An 18,620-nucleotide genomic window follows, 5' to 3' on the forward strand; every position below is an offset into this window, starting at 1 on the left:
GGAATAAAACATAAACATCTGCGCATCTAGTGACAAGGAATCGAAACTCCAGAACATTCTGCTTAATTTGGTGCTAAAACTGGGTCAGTGCTGCCAACAATAGGAATAAAACATAAACATCTGCGCATCTAGTGACAAGGAATCGAAACTCCAGAACATTCTGCGTAATTTGGTGCTAAAATTGGGTCATTGAATGAATTTCCAACGGAATAATTAAAGAAAGAAATGTGTCAGTTCTATATAAATCACTCTGTATAATAATGTTGATATATAAAAATCTACCACAAGGGAGAAGAGATATTGGTTGGCCAAGAACAAAGTGGAAAGTTGAGGACGGAACAGGAGACTCTCCTACTCCATGATAAGAAGAAGAAGAAGATATAAAAATCTATAAAAGAGAGAAATAATGTTATGCCAATGTTGCCAAATTTAGAATGACGATTTGACACAATGACATACAATCTACTGTGTGTTCATTTCAAAGTGTGTCATGACGTCACTGTTGTTGAGTCAGCAATTTGAAGCGAGTTTCAGCTTTTATGTCAGAGAAGTTGCCTATTAATCAAGGCGTTCAATCTGAACTTGAGAACGTGTACCGGTACGGTATAACTTGAACGTCGTAGCAACAGATGGCGGCCTGTACGGTCTGTGTGCTACCATAACATCTTTCGAACTGTGTTTTGCGCGGCCAAGTCGTACGCAGGGTATTTGTTATCATCGGTTGCGTACAGCAACATTCCACAACACAAATCAAATGCTCCGTGTCCATGTTGACCGTCCAAGTTAATGTCAACAAATATGTAAGTAATCGTCTTAACCCTCTCCCCATATCCCGACAGTAAAAAAAAAAACTCACCAGTAAGTGTTTCCAAAGAGTTCACATTCTTGCCACTACCGGCGTTACCGTACGTAGGCCTATCGGTACGTACTCTTCAGAATGAACGCCGTACTTTCTAGGCAACTTATCCGCCACGTAGGTAATACACCTTTGCGGAAGTGTAGGAAGATTGAATTCTCTAGGCTCATCGGCTAGCCACATGACGGCATACAGCGAGCCGTGACACACTTTGAACTGAACACGCAGTATACACTCGTTGATCTATACCAGACGTCTCAATAGGGCCTCCTCGGAGCACTTCCTCCTCTCTCTATTTTCTTATATAAAAATTGAACAAGATGCGGGAGCAGTTCATGTATCTCCGGATGACGTCATTGACCGCGACGTTCGAATAAACATCTGCAACCGCTACGATGCTGTGTGCATCTCCCTGGAAAGGATGTCCTTATTACCGAAATAAAAGCTTTTATAGGAAAAGTGAAATTATGAGAGTCGCAAGTTTCAGTGGGTAACTTTTACTACTTTATTAATCTAAAATTGTTACCTAATTTGAATCAAGACCAGCGTAACAAATATAATGAAGTACTGAAGGGCTTGAGAAAAGAATTTGAGACCAGATTTAAGATTGTTTGTGAATTTCTAAGATGTTTTGGTTATTTTTAATTATTGAAAACATCACGAACTATATTATTTAACTATTATTGTAATTAATATATTAATATTGACGTATCATAAAAATACGTACTTTAACAACCAACAAGTTTAATTGTAATTTTATTATTATTTTATTTTATTTCATTAAATATAGTGTAAACGTAAAAAAAAGAGATGAAGTATTGTTGTTGTTTAGTCAACCGTCCGAACACAGGTCTGAACCTCACAAGTGATACCAACAAGGCACCACTTAAAGACAACTCGGCCAGGAGATAATGGGGTAAGGTGGCCAGTTCCTTGTGCTTAAATAATTACGTAACATGTATTGTTCTTCATGCTTCAGATGTCTTATTTTTACTCATTGATATATCATTAGAAAATAAATTTATTATCATTATTACTATTATTATTGCAAACTACTTAAGAAATTTTATTCCTTCCGAAAATAACCGTCTATTGTGACAGTACAACTCAAAAGTGCAGCTTTGTGGCATTTCTCCCGCGACAGTTACAACTTAGCTAGCTCATGCTTGTAATATGAATCAGCGATCGGCTACCTTCGGGTATTGCGCTTCAGTGGCAAAGCTACGTTCATGCAACTGGGTATTCTAAAGTTCATTCCTTATACATACATATATATATATATATATATATTTGGTAGATAAACTCCAGTCGGGGTGTCGATGATGTGTTCTTTGAAGATGTCATGCCTGAAGAGACTGTTTAACAAACACTTCTCAATAGCCAGAATACTCAAATTGCTCAGTCTAGAATCTGACATGGAGTTCCTTAAAAATGTCTTAACTCTCTTCAGTGCACTCATACTTCGTTCACTCGACGCAGTAGATACAGAGAAGGTGAGAATCAATCTTATGAGCAACACTGTTTCTTGACAGATTTTTTCTAGGCCATTGTTAAAAAAATATTTCAGCAACAAATCTGCAGGCAAATGCTTTGTTTGGTCAGAATAAACGTTTGTGATCCATGTTTTTAAACTCACAAACATGCACTGGAATACCGCTCTCACTTCACTTCACCGCGTCGTTTTTTAAAGACGCTGCTGCTAACCAATAGTCATGCTCCTGCGTCGAAATGTGTCATTAGAAAAAGTTCGTTTCCACGTAGTATTCTTTACCAACAGTTAAATATATTTTCAATTTCACATTCGTTCTAGTAGTTAATATAATTCGAATTCTATACTATAAGTGTATTCGTAGTACCGAAATACCGAACCCACAGGTGACTATTTGAATAAAAACGTAAGTGGATAATGGATGATACATGATAATAATGAACACATCTGCACTTTACGGAAATAGACCGACGAAAAATGAGTACTGCCCTATTATTTCTCACACACTGACAGACTGCAGCGTTGCCAACCGTGGCCGAATTCAGTAAATGCATCTTTTAGCTACGTAGTCTCCTAGATCATATATATATATATATATATATATATATATATATATATATATATATATATATATATATAGTGTATATGATCTAGGGTAGTCTAATGGCAAAATGTAGCCCAATGAGATTCGATCGAATGACTATTTGTGAATACTCAATTTTATGTGTAAACACGTTCTTCTATCAAATTTTATTTTCTCACACTCTAATAGCCATAAGAAGTTTCTCGCTTCCGCAAAAAAATTACGAAAACATAACAGAAAATTTAAAGTAGGACTGAATTCCGGACACAGCGACCATTATTTATGGCAAGGAAAGCTTTGGTATTTTCAATTTTCTTTTCCTGTTATGTGAATAGCGCCCATTGTTTAACCATCAATTCTTGGATTCATGAATTCGCCGACACCTGACAGTGTCCTTATTGGGAGTCGCCTATGCAACAAAAATGAACTGGCCCTAAATTAATGAATGACATTTCCAACACATCCGCCTTCCAACATTGTAACTATAGCACAGGTCGTGGATTCTGTTTATTACTCTCTGAATGTGTGTGGCTTCATTTTGGTATTTGTAGCTGAATTTCGGGACGTTTGTAGCAGAAGCAGACTCTGAGATTGGTGCTGCTGAGTCTAGGCTCTTCACAGAGCTATCTAACATTAGTGACGTATGCAAGCACTCCGCTTGGCGCATGCGCATATGCTATCTCTAGCTGCTGCCGTGAGCCTGGTTTGAAGCAGTATCAGCGAGTAGCCACAATGTAGTTACGTGATGGTTCCGCGCCGAGGAGCTGGCGTCAATCCTTCCGTAACTAGACCGAAAACTAGAGATTTCATTTACCTATACCAATGAAAACAGGAAAATATAAATGCGCTTATTTCTTCAAAATCCAACGGGTAATCTAAGGCTCACAGATTACCCTTCAGCTTCGCCCCTGTTGCGCTTATCTCTTCTGCTGACTACGCTATCTACATCTGCTCTCTGTAACAACTTTTATGCGTTGGCCTTGAGACGCCTGATCTATACTAAAGCCTACCACACATGCACAAATTTGTTGGATTTACTTGTACAGTCTATTGTTGTAATGCAAGACGTAGATAGATATAGAAACTGATATAGAGAGTGAGTGTGTGAGCGTGTGTGTGTGTGACGACGATTTATCGACTGTTTTCCGTCAATTATTGTTTGGCATGAACAGAACCAAGCTCTGCTTGAAATTTACGTTGACGTTCAAAGATATTTGACTCCACTAATCGATAGTGATCGATAATTTGGTGGTGTAAGTGTGGCTTCTTTAGTTATTATTTCTATAAATAGATGGAGAAGGTAACAGTGTTGCCAATCGTACATAAATATACCCGCATTATAGAATTAAGTTTTTCATCCCACTGTACTGATTGTAAAAGAATACTGGGTTTAGCTGGAAATCGTTGATATTGCCAATTATGAGAACAATTTTTTCTTGATCTACATAATCATTTTTGACACTTTTTTAATCGCCTCAATAATGGTGCCACCTTCGAACATAAAAATTGACAGCCTATCCTTGAATGTATTACCACAGTCTACTATACACAGTCACGAAGCTTGAGTTTTGAGGGTGCTAGAAACAATAGACTGTAACGGTTCTATTTTGCATTGCCTGTAATGAGGCGATAGTAGCAATCCTAGTGGTGAGCAACTACCTAATGTTTGCATATTTACTACGTATTGAGCTTCGCGACTGTATATACTAGACTGTGGTATTACGTTCAAAAAGTTTTGTAGATCCTAATTAAACAACTTCCTTGTTTTATTGTGCATAATACTAGCTTGTTTTATAGTACAAAATGAAATATCCTTAAGATATGTTTACTTACTAGCCCGCCTGCAACGAAAAGGTTAAGGAAATAGAACGAGTTACACACACGAGTCTTGTCTTGTTTCTTAGTACAAATCATTGAAATATTATAATATATTATAGAGCTTAAATAATTTACCCTTATGGCACCATATCAATATACTTAATTATCCGTTTCGTTATTGTGAATCAAAATCTTCATGTTGACGTTCTTCGCTTCTCGTTCTCGTTCTGGCCTTCATTCCCGGTTTGTTGTGGTCCAGCATTTAGTCCTACGATGTGTACCGGGCAAAATTCCAAAGATATCTGCGTGATCGGCTATCATTTGACACATTTCGTTACAATCGCGAGTCCGGTGAAAGAAATGACAGATCTGTAATGGAAGCTATAATATGGACATTACGACGAAGTGAAGAGAAGCGACTAGAACCATTTTAAATGTGGATATGGAGAAGAATGGAGCGTGTGAAATGGACATACAATAAACGAAGCTGTATTGGAAAGAGTGGGTGAAGAAGGAATGATGCTGAACTGATCAGGAAGAGGAAAAGGAATTGGATCACTGGCTGAGAAGAAACTGCCTTGAAAGATGCACTGGAAGGAATGGTGAACGGGAGAAGAGTTCGAGGCAGAAGAAGATATCAGATGATAGACGACATTAAGATAATGGATCTTATGCGGAGACTAAAAGGAAGGGAGAAAATAGGAAAGTTTGGAGAAAACTAGATTTGCAGTGAAAGACCTGTACTTGGGCAGAACAAAATAAATGACTGAATAAATGAATGGATAGCGATAGGATTAGGTTCAGCCAAAATATGGTAGGTAGGCCAGATAGTGGGGGATGAAATGCCTCTCCATGGACTGCAACCTTCACGGGTTGAGATTGTCTCCTACGACGCTTAACCGGGAAAAATTCGAAAAATATCCTAGTGATCGACTATCATTTGACACACATTTCGTTACAATCACGACTCCGATGAGAGAAGTGACATCTGTAATGAAAGTAACATTTCGTAGCTCTAATGTAGATAGGATTAGGTTCAGGCAAAATATGGTAGGTAGGCCAATTAGTGATTAGAAGGGGAGTGGAATCCGTCTCCATGGACTGCAACCTTGCAACCCAAGTCCCTACAGTCTCGGCTGCGCGGAACGAGGAAACCGGGGCAAATTGAACACTTCGCTTGCCGCCATGATGATGGAGAGCAGACTCATAATAGCATTACGTAAATCACACAATTTAACGCTGTGATGATCTAAAATTGACAGATTATGTCCATTTTCGACGTTTAACGTAAAATTAGGACGAAATAAATATATTCAAAGTTTCATTGATATGGGTCAAAGCATTAAAGAAAAGAAAATACGTACGCAGCAATTGATAGAAAACATGCTCATACATCCATAAATTGGCCTACACAATACACATTATAGAATGTATAATTTTACGTTAATCAGCATATTGTTAGGTTTCAGAGAATCGAAAATTATATTAACATACATTACTCTTAGATCACAAGACGTAAATACATGCACCTTGATTACACAAGTTCTTATTATAATCAAATTCTTAAGTGAAATAAATATGTGATAATCAGTATAGACCTGTTGTTAAGTTTTAGAGAATCGAAAATTATATTACCGGTACTTTTAAACCACAGAACATAAGTAATCACGCAAAATATAATGCGCAAAGGTAGCAAAATTACATTGCATTTATAAGTCATTCTTCAATTAATAAAGGGAATGCTATCAACTATAAAAAGTAACCTACCGGTACCTAATACATTGCAATTAATAGGTAACATGAAGACCTAAAAACTAAACATAATCACATTATGTAAAACAACATACTTTTTATGAGTGGATTTTTTACATAATCTATTGTTATTTTAAATATATATATATATATATATATATATATATATATATATATATATATATATATATATATACACACATATATATCATTGCTTGCGGAATTATAATACGTAATTTTATGCACATGCGTTATATCGATAAGATGGCATTCCTTGCTTTTTTAATAATACATATCCGGCAAAATATAAACGGGTTATTTGTATGTGAACTATATGCATTTATAACCCCCCCCCCCGGTGAAAAATAATGCACTAGGAATATCTGCAAAAACAAAACAACAACAAAAATTGCTGTACAAATGACAGCATAGACCACTCACAAATATAAAGTAATTTTAATGGCCTGCGGGTGGCGTCTCAACCTACAAAAAACAACCTCTATTAAGTTAAAAAATCTGCTACAATGTAATATTAAATTTTTAAATATTTATACACTTAATTAGGTAGATCATGTTTATTTGCTGTTAAACGCCAAAAGATGGTTGAGCGGAAAAGAACTTTTCTCTCCCTCCCCCCTCCTAGAATCCCATTAGTGATATTTAGTTCCCACAGGAAATTATGTATTCATTTCCTTACATCTGAAACATAGCATGTTTTCCAACAAGCTCAAACCCACGGCTGGCTAATTTATTAGTCTAGTTAGGTCTATACATATTGATTATGAACCCTGAATCATAAGTTCACAAAGTAGGCTTAGCTATTATAGCCATTTATTTATTTATTTATTTACTTACTTACTTATCCACCTATAGATTTTGAATCGGTTTTTATTATCTTGCAGATAAATTAATTTACATAATAAAACAAAAAGTTATCTTTCCACTAATTATTATTGTGTTTAATAACTGATGTGTAAGTCTAAATAATTCACTCAGTGGGATTTCTTTACAGTCTGATATACTTGTACTAACAATTTAAGTATTCTTTATTGTCGTAAACTACTGATTGATTTTTAATGATATTGATAGTGTAACAACAGAGATAATATATCGTACCTCTTGCATATGGATTGGAAAATTAAACAGGGATAGTACAGCATCATCTTTCAAAATTCTATTGCCATTACTTTTCCAAAAATCCGTGTCTTTAAAATGAGCCGAACACAATTTTACGTTAGGTGAAGGCACAAATTTATCTCTTTTAATAGCAACAAGCCACTTTGCAAGTAGCTCGGGCTTCGTGTTTACCGCTGTTTGTACCTATTTAATGGCGGCGTAAACATGCGCAGACTGGTTTCAATTTTGGACAGCACACCAGCGCTCCGTGTGAGTCTAGTATACTATTATAACGTCTTTGTTGCAACCAGACAATGCGAAATAGACCGGCACAGTCTATTGTTCCTAGTACCCTCAATAACAAGCTTCTAGACTGTGGTACGGTAGTAATTTCGAAGGCCATGTGCCTTGTTAATGCAAGCAGTGTCCTGTATAATGTGTTCATTTGTTATATTAAGACAAAATAACGTCAAACAGAGAAACTCAAACTTATTAAAATCATCGAAAACAAAAGGTTGGGCATAATAATTTAGAAAAGAAAGATTGGAAGTAGAAATGGATTTCAATGCAAAAATAGTCATGCCAACAACTTCAGCAATATTGAGGACAATACGGAATAATATGAAAGTAGATACAAGAAATTATGCAACAAGCAAAATTGAAAGACTATTCCAGTGCCTTCGAATATATTAGGTTTACATGATACATTTGTTATTCTTATTACTTTGTTTTTTATGCAACTAAAGATTGATTGAACGTTTCTTCAATAAATTTATTTAAATAATGTTATGAAGTAGGTACTTAACTATCAGTTGGAAATTCTGAATCACCTTTTGTACTATTCAAAATATACAATACTTTTGTTTTGCTTAGCCTAAACTGCATTTGCTAATCTTCCTCGTTCTTTGTATTAAAATCTTCGTTTTAGGAAATTATCTTCGCCCGTCTTGGCAAGAAATCGCATTCAAATAAGTCCATTCTCATGAAAATTGTCAATGCAGGATTAATTATTTAAATTACTGTACTAAATATTGACAAATTAAATGTGTTTTAATGATAGCTTAAAGATCAATTTGTATTGGTAAATGCATTGTCCCTTTAAGTGTCAAAAACATTCAGTGATAGTTAAGCTTGGTGAAATCGACCCTTACTGTTCAAAGATTTACGGATTCTGGGAAATTTAAAAGATTTTATTTTTCATCTCAATACACAAAAATTCAAATAAAATTAAAGTATGAACAGATTTATTTTCTTAAAAATTGCAATGTTTACATGTCACAGGAAAACATAGGACAGTTTTTCTGCAGTTCACACTGCATTGCCACATTGAAGAAACCCCCACATTTCTCTTGTTTCAATCTGTTCCACACGAGTTGTTCCACATTATTTTCTGTGTTAACGCACATGGCGATACGAGCTGCCAACTTTCTGATATGTCATCACCCTAGCTGTCAGAGGCAGGAACTTCGTACCTTTCCTGAAATATTTAGATCAGATTAGTAATGTTACATTCTTTCAAGTTACATTTTTTACCATTAAGAGAGTCAAATGTAGAAAAAGTTCTCCCCATTTTTTCTCTCTAAGATTTAGGGCTATATATCAGAACTTTAAGTACATAATTTAAAGAGTAGAAAGGATATAATGAACAAAGAAAGTTATGTAGTTGCAATAGCTATTATGAATATATTTTCACATTATCGCTTGGCTTAACAGCCCTAATCTGAAGAGAATTAGGTCAACCATTTTAAATAGAGTTATCGTCGAAGAAGTTTGACCAAATCATATTTCTTAACTGATGCATTAAACAAGGCGGTGGTTTCGGTATCCAGTTTCTTAACTGCAATATTTCGACTGTTACATTAAATGTTTTATATAATAGTTCAATAATTGTGTCTGCCTAAATGGAACATACGTCCAACACACCCGGGGGCCTAGTTTACAGCGTTGCGGTTTCTATTACCTATTTACATAAGAGCTGATTAAAACTTTGAACAGGAAAGTACCAAAAGTTGACAAGCTAAGTGAAAAAATGATCATACGGTTTCCTGTACAACAGAAGTAAAGGAATATTTCAGTTAACACTAATGAACGCAACTAGCGATATGTTAGGAAAATACAGATCACTTAAAACTATGTTCACAAATTAAATCAAGCCTATTGAATGTATTTGCATCCTGAAAACTCCTGTTCACTTTACCAAATAGTTTCTTCAAAACTGTCTCAAATTTAAGAAAAGAACATGAGAGAACTAACCAAGTCTCACACCAGAATAATGTTGCGCATGAAGTACCTATTAGAGCTATCTCGGTGTAGACAATGGCTTTCATTGGAAAGCAATATCCTTTCAGTTAGCTGGTACGTTGAGTGTAGGGTACTCACTTCGGACAGGAACTCCATCTAAAAAAATTGGAAACCAAACAGTATGCCACACACGAAGTGAATAATACAGCAGCTTATTAAAAATAAGACTGAAACAAAACAAACATTCTCCAAGCCCCAAACATCCACAAGTAATAAAGTCACTAGGACTGTGACCAAGATGTAGTCAAAATTAGCACTTAAGACAGCAAAAATCGTTAACCTAACTTCAAAATTCTAGAAAAAGAGAGTGCAGTAATTACAGATCATTCAGAAAGTAGTTCGAGCAATGCCAATATCCACTTTCGTGCACTAGACCTAAGAAGTCAATGATGCAAAATGAAGTTAAAAAAAAAGAGTTGCCGAAATTTTTAGAGACAAAAAATTAAAAATTATAGACGAAGATTTATACCATTCCAGCAGAAATCCGAGTGAACCAAGCAATAGCATGTCAATGTCGTGTAAATAAACGTTATCCAGAACTTCAACTGCAGTTACCAACTCAATGTTTTGTTTACTACAAAACATTTTTTATTTCCTTGATAAAAGTACAATTTCCCAGAAGTAGGTTACTAAATCTGATTTGATTCTATAAAAGAACCATTTCATAAGATCGAACATCTTCAATATCATTTCAAAGAAATTAATTGAAATCTTACAATTTGAACCTGTGAACCGCTATAATCAAGTTTTCAATATGACCTGAAATTCGACGCAACAAAAATCTTTTGTAGAAAATTTAGTACCGGTATTTTAATTTATCAGACCGCAATTAAGTTAATATATTTCGCTATTTAGTTTGAATATGATGTCCTAGAAATAATTTCAGTGCTTCAAAATAAATTAGACCAAGCATAAAATAAATTTAGCAATAATGTTAGACAATAATAGCGCGTGTAAAAATGGGAATTATAAAAATTTACTAAAACTATCCAGTCTGTGTTTAAACCATTTAGTGATTATTATGCATCGGTACACTTTATGATCCACAGCATCCCACAGCACAACGTATCATCAATCTCCACAAAGAACCTGAAAAAATATCGAAATAAGGCATAAATTTGCAATAGAAGTTCGCTATGCATAGATCGATCCTGTTTCGCCAAGAAAGTGTGCCTGAGAATACGAATTTAGAGAGAATTCGTTTTTGGTTTATATATATTAAGAACATCAAATGTCGTACAAAAAAGCACTTCACGAAATTTGCGCAAAATTAGGCTATTTACAATTAATTTTGATAGAAGTTGTTCCTAGACAGTTTATGGACGCATTCGCATATATGTCTGAAGTGAAACCACAACTCCAAATTTTGTACATTTCAATCTTAGAATAGATAAATTATATTGTTATATCCTGAGTAGTAATACATATGGACAGGTTAGTATTCCCAAACATTGCCAATTTGGCAGATTTCAGTTTTATAAAATATTTTCACAATGTTACACAAATCATTACGCAGTATACACCGAACTTCGTAATTCCGGCACATTTCCTTGTTGCCATCCCTTCGACACGTTGAGTCACAGGATCATGAAGGGGAAGTTAATAATGGTCCGCCATTACCGTTCAATAATTCTCTTTTATAAATTTGGAAGAAATTGGCTTTGGTGGCTCGCGTAGCATCTTCTCACACCTAGACATATCTGTGCACGGCTTTCTGACTACCTAAGGGAGATTTGAACTAAGACGTAAAAAAAAAAAAAAAAAAAAAAAAAACGCGTAACAAGGCGCGCGCACACATCTCTAGATTGGAAGATAACTCCGCTCACCTTTCTGGCAGCCAATCGAGCCGTCGAGATCCACAGCCATCAACAAAATCTACCATACAACCTACAAAATCGTAAACATAATATGCACCTCCATCAAAACATTTATTCATTACTTTAAAACATCACAAAGTGCACTTACGCATCAATTCTCAATTACTTCATTAACTTGCATTATAAAAAATTATATTTATTCATTCTCAATTGCTTTACATATTATAATTGCATTGTATTATATTCATGTATCAATTCTCTATTGCTCCATTACTTCAATTGAAATGCATTTATTAATTAAATATCTCCATATTATCGTTAAGACTTCATTATATTTACTCATATTTAACATTTAATAAAATTGTGCTCCATTATGTTTACGATCACTACCGGCTGTTTCTCTCTAGAACAAGGGGACGAATCCATTGCATGCGTCAATTCTGCTGTATGGATACCTTCTGTGACTTCATGAAATTCATATTCAAATCGCAGTATCCTCGACATTCTGAATAATTCATGTGAATATTATCCAGGCTATTTCTGACTAAATGAACAAAAGAGAATTTTGTGTTCAAAAGGTACCCAGCTACTCTACGTGAACTAGTTAGGTCAGAGTTGTATGCCACACTCAACATTCGAAATTGAATAAAGAATTTCACCACTTAACTCTACCCTGACGCATGCCGATAGATTCAGTGAAGAGGTCGTATTCATAGTTTAACAATAATTCAATTATTAATCGTGATTGTGTTATTTTATCCCAGAATTATTTCTGTGCATTTTATAATGTTCCTCGTTTTACAATGTTCTACCCAATTACACTTTACTGTATACCAATAATATTAGGAGTTTGATTTTAAAAGACATTTAAGTTGATAATTCACTAAATTTGGAAGAATTATTACAGACCTCTTCACTATACTGCTTTATGTCCGCCTCTGGCTGAACCACATGGTTGCCAAGTCTCATACAGCCTCTCGATGCACTGCGCTACCAATGCAACCCCGCACATTGGCACGTCTTACAATTAACATCCTGACAAAAATAGAGGGTGCCTAACAACCTGACCAATGACTACGCGCGGGAAAGAAGAAAACTACAATACAAGCAAAACAATGCAGTATTACGTCCTTAATTGCACAGCGACATCTCTAATCAGGCCAGCCAACTTTACGCTTAAGAACTAAAAATCCTACAGCGGAACTACAACCATCTTGCAGGGATGGTTCGCGAATTTTTCTGAATGGTTCAGCCAGTGACCCTTACTGATCATAACGCAGCAGAAAGTGACAATGTGCAATCCTACTATTCCTGGATATCTCTCAGGGGAGCCTTTTAATTGGGCTGCAGTTGAAACGGGTGGCGAGTGAAGTCCACTTGAGGTCTTCGTGATGGAACCTGAAAATAAAGACAGACATTTACCTATACGATTATCAATGTAGTGAATTGCTTGCTAATGGGGAGAAACTAATTTAATATTTCATATTACTGGACTTTTAAACTTACAGCTACAATAAGCTCAGTGTCATTAGTGAATTTTTTAAAAGATATTCGCTATTCATCCATGTAATTTTTTGTGTTGAATACTAGACCTAGAATGTTAGAATTTATAAAAAAAATAGTAAATAAACGTCTTCATCCAATTCATCCACACTATTGAAAATTTAAAAATGCATACTAAGCATTTTGTTATTAGTGAATATTTTAAGCTATTATTTAATTATTGTAATTGTATTGTGTTGAATCCTCCCCCTACTACGAAATCACTCTTTCAGGAGAATACTAGAATTAAAATTAAAGAATGGATTAATGGTAGACCTACATTAAGTAACCGAAAATATTTTAACGAAAAATTTTAAGCAAAATTAATATCTGAATTCACAACGCTAGTGAAGTGCAAACTTCTATTATGTACTAAGCGCAAGAATCTTTATAACTGCAATAAAAGTTGTCAAGTTTTCTGTACATCTAAACTTGTAAATTATGTTTCTGTATGGCTCAAAATTGTGTCAGACTGAGAAATTTACAATGCTTTCTTTTGTTCTTATATAAAGTAAATTGAATATACAACAGCTTTACGGCATTCCCGAAATATTTGTTTTCAGAACATGAAATAGTTTGCATTTACACCAACTACGTATTTTGAAAACTTTAAAAGAGCAGTGTTCGAAAATATAGGTTGGAGCTTACTTGGGAAATCCTTCGTTTTCCTGCTCAGAGTTCAGGATCTGTAGTACACATCGCTTGAAGTTGTCAGGCTGTCAGTTTCAGGATGTGTGATACATATTCTGGAAGAGATACGGTCAAAGAACTTAATGAGATACCGGTAAATCCGTACAAAACGTTTGTCAATATGACCCATATCGAGGATCAGCAAGAGGTTCGGTTTCGATTTTGGAGATTTTGATTTGCCCTGTATTGAGTTTTTTTTGGTAGGCTACCGAGCTTAGGTAACTGACGAGGTTGAGAGTCTACCCTGAAAGTAATTCTGTCCATGTCAAAGCCTTTACTTACTTAAAAATGGCTTTTAAGGAACCCGAAGGTTCATTGCCGCCCTCACATAAGCCCGCCATCGGTCCCTATCCTGTGCAAGATTAATCCAGTCCCTATCATATCCCACCTCCCTCAAATCCATTTTAATATTATCCTTCCATCTACGTCTCGGCCTCCCCAAAGGTCTTTTTTCCTCCGGTCTCCCACTATATGCATTCCTGGATTCGCCCATACGTGCTACATGCCCTGCCCATAGCAAACGTCTGGATTTAATGTTCCTAATTATGTCAGGTGAAGAATACAATGCGTGCAGTTCTGCGTTGTGTAACTTTCTCCATTCTCCTGTAACTTCATCCCTCTTAGCCCCAAATATTTTCCTAAGCACCTTATTCTCAAACACCCTTAACCTATGTTCCTCTCTCAGAGTGAGAGTCCAAGTTTCACAACCATACAGAACAACCGGTAATAACTGTTTTATAAATTCTAACTTTCAGATTTTTTGACAGCAGACTAGATGACAAAAGCTACTCAACCGAATAACACGCATTTCCCATATTTATTCTGTGTTTAATTTCCTCCCGAATGTCATTTATATTTGTTACTGTTGCTCCAGGATATTTGAATTTTTCCTCCCCTTCGAAGGATAAATCTCCAATTTTTATATTTCCATTTCGTACAATATTCTGGTCACGAGACAATCACATACTTTGTCTTTTCGGGATTTACTTCCAAACGATCGCTTTACTTGCTTCAAGTAAAATTTCCGTGTTTTCCCTAATAGTTTGTGGATTTTCTCCTAACATATTCACGTCATCCGCATAGACAAGAAGCTGATGTAACCTGTTCAATTCCAAATCCTGCCTGTTATCCTGAACTTTCCTAATGGCATATTCTAAGCCTTTAACCTCTAAAAAAAATTTACAGTGTAGAAGTATTTCTGTAGTGCTGACAATATAAAATTCTTTATAAGAAACAGAAATACTGTCTTTCGCCAGTTTTGTGGAAGCCATGTTTGGTACCACGTATCTGAGCAGTGCTCACAAACGAAAAATAGAAATGTATACCATTAATATTAAAACTATCCTTTGAACTAGACGAGTTGTTAAGAACTTCATATTCTCTACATTTTAATGTTCTAGTGTACGTACAAAAAATTCAATTAAGCAATTCTGAAAATTTTGGAAAAAAATAAAAAAATGTGCCAAATTTTTTCCCACAAACTAGTGAAAGGATTTGAACGACTTATGAAGTCTGAAGAAGTAATTTAAATTTATTAACCAAGGTAATTTTCCTAGTTCAGTTTTGGAATCAATAATTTTGAAGTAGTAAAATTTTCGAATTCCTACACTGTCCTAGGAAAATTACTATAGTCATCAAAATTATAATTATAGGCTTTCTAGAAAGATCCCTGTCCTTTCAAAAGTTTGCGAAAAATATATTTGCATGAATATGTGTTAGTTTTCAATTTTTCCATCCAGACATCTTGGTGATCAGTTGCGATTGGTAGTATGCAACATAACTAGTGATTTCAATTCAATATTACTTGAAAAGTAGCGGAAACTGAGGACTAATTACCGCTGCTTTTCTTTAGTTACAATTCAAGCTTTAGACGTAAAAAAAGGCCTTATTTTTGTATCAGTGACGTTTGTGCATTTAAGTCCATTTGGAACACTTAATGATTCATCATTATTTACTTTTAACTTATATTGAATATGTAATGATTTACAATAATTTATTTTACTACTGAACATTATACTTAAGTCTGATTAATCTTCCTCCCAAGTACGCCAACCGAAACAGCGCTACTTAAGCGAGCCTGCGCTATACTATAAATTATATCGGATGAATTAAAATGAAAATGACACTATTCTTTACAGTTGAGATGTGACGACTCCGTCGTGTCATTTCTTACAGACCTCTTTTACTCTTCCCAGTGGAGTTGAATTCTTCCATGAAACAAAAAATTGAATCATGTAAATGTAACGTTTAATTGCCGACTAGTGCAATTTTTGCATGGTGAAAGAAAATATTTTTTGCTTCTCACATATTGGGGCTAAACTGAGCACATTGCTCATTACCATCTGATGTGAAGTGTGTATCAATTTCGATTAATGCAGTACTTTATTGTTAAGTTCATTTCCGGGCGTCTAATCTCATTTCAATTTCTTAACGCCGTAGTTATTCCACCTAAACACCCTTCTAGATTTCTCCAGAGATTCGATTAAGTTCTAGCAGGTTTTGGAAATTGCTAGAAAAATTGTGGTTTAAAGTTCATGATTACTGAAACAGTATTACAAAGTGTGACATTTGGAGAAAAACCATGTTCTTAACCAGTTTAATCCGTGTGAACATATTAACCGTCCAATATATAACAGAGTCCGAATTTTACAAGATATTAAGAAATATTTTCTGAAAATATTTAGAGCTAAATAGAATTTTACAGTTATAGAAAAGTTTCGTCGTACATACTTCGTAAGTCCCAGAAGGGAGGCAGTACACATGATCAGACATAACGAAACAATTAATTTTTATTAGTTCAACTAGTCCACTTGTGAACCAGATCGCTCATCCTCTGATCATGCGCACTGCCTCCTTTCTGGAACTTGGAAAGTATATGTACGACAAACCTTTTCTCCAAGACTGTACATGCTAGATGTGTATATAGTTATAATTGATAAAGAACGTCGTAATATTTTTACAGTATCTTAAGGTATACGGTACACCTTTACATACAAAAAATTTTGTTTTGTATAATTTTGCCCTATAAAATTTTTATGCAATTGAGAATGGTACCAGAAAGAGAATGAAGTGAACAGATCCCTTGAAATTATGTCTAAATTGTTTTTAAAAATTATTTTGTTTATATATTTGACATGCAACTTGAAACACGATAGCTCATGCAGTTTTTAAGATAGAGCCAGAGTTTTTTCACTGTTTTATAGCTAAAACTATTCTTTAGTGCCCGACAACTATTTTTTATTTTTATTTACATTAATTATTACCATATATGTAACTTACAATAATATTTTCTGTTGCATAAATCATGTAAAAAATCCATAGATAATTATTAATTATATTAATGTTATTTTACTCATTGTCAGGCACTGGGGGGACATTCCAAGCTTCAAAATGACACCAGTATCTTCTTGGTATCATCATATTTGACTGAGATATCATGTTTGAAAGAATTAAATATTCTAAAATTACTATTTATAGGAAATGAGCCACAAACTTTCAGAGCCTAAGTGACCGTGGCTGATGCATCATTTTGGAAAATGGGACTTATCTGAAAAACCATAAGGTATAAATAGAAAATTATTATATCAAATTAAAGGGGAGAAAATTCTCTATTAAAATAGTTATATTTTGAAAATTCTAATTTTTCATCATTTTTTGCGTTTTGTTGGGTGTACATATACTTTAAATATGAACTACAAGTATGAAAAAATTGAATTACGCTACTCACTGTTTATAGAAGACTCCATTAGTGAGGAACCTCTGACTCTTGAGTTGCCTTCAGACTTAGTTAACGGCGAGATTCAGCCTCCATCCTGAAATTAAAAGTCTCAAATTAATATTTTATTATGTCTCATTCAGACATCTGGTAGTTTTATCACTTTGTCCTAGAATTTATATCGAAGAAATTAAAATAGCAAAATTTTAAAATGACGTTGCTCACTGTTAACAGTTGAGATGTGATGAATCCATGTAGGAGGCATCAGGTAGTCTGAGTAGTTGATAGGGAAATTTGTCAGCTTAATTCTTACGAAACTATTCATGTGAATATTAAGTTTCATTGCTGCTTAGTGCAATACTTGTTTACGAAAAATCCTTTTACTATGGCAACAGACTTCTGGAGTCATAATATAATCGCTTAATATGTAATGCAATGAAAGGAAACTTATTCAGATTCCTACATATACCGGAAAGATACAGAATCGCTTTGCAAGTGTAAGGATTCTAGCTAGTTAATTCAATTAAAATCAGTGATTTATCTCGTAGAGAATATTAAATTAGGATACAAAATGATTCGCGATATTTTTCCCTAGACGAACTTAGTAATTCCTTCGTATATGCACCATACACAATACATTACCGGAATTTTCGTATGAAGTAATATTAGACATTTTAAATTATCCAGTAATTGAAGGTTATTTGTACCATTAATAACAAAATCGAACACTTCTCCGAGATATTCCACACGAAGTCCTCCGTGAAAATGTAGAGTTGTTACATGTCAACACGTCAATTACCAATAGTTTTACTTTCTAGTGTTCGTCTGGAAGTAGTAAAGTGGTCTGGTTGTTACCAGGTCGTCTCGTCGAAAATATTGCAGTCAGGAGTTGCAGGAGTAGCCTCAGATTCAAGTGCAGAATAAAGCGGAAGCTCATGAAA

General features: G+C 34.7%; 1 long non-coding RNA gene across 1 annotated transcript; it reads right to left on the minus strand.

Annotated features, from left to right (window-relative positions):
- Positions 1-13,001: 13,001 nt before the first annotated feature.
- LOC138697135 (uncharacterized) lies at positions 13,002-18,358 on the minus strand. Its single transcript, XR_011331534.1, has 4 exons — positions 17,905-18,358; positions 17,692-17,776; positions 13,923-14,020; positions 13,002-13,130 (listed from the first exon to the last, which is right to left on the minus strand). It is a non-coding gene; the product is annotated as an uncharacterized lncRNA (long non-coding RNA).
- Between the last annotated feature and the right edge of the window lie 262 nt (positions 18,359-18,620).

Source organism: Periplaneta americana, chromosome 3, assembly GCF_040183065.1.
Source record: "Periplaneta americana isolate PAMFEO1 chromosome 3, P.americana_PAMFEO1_priV1, whole genome shotgun sequence".
Taxonomy (NCBI): domain Eukaryota; kingdom Metazoa; phylum Arthropoda; class Insecta; order Blattodea; family Blattidae; genus Periplaneta; species Periplaneta americana.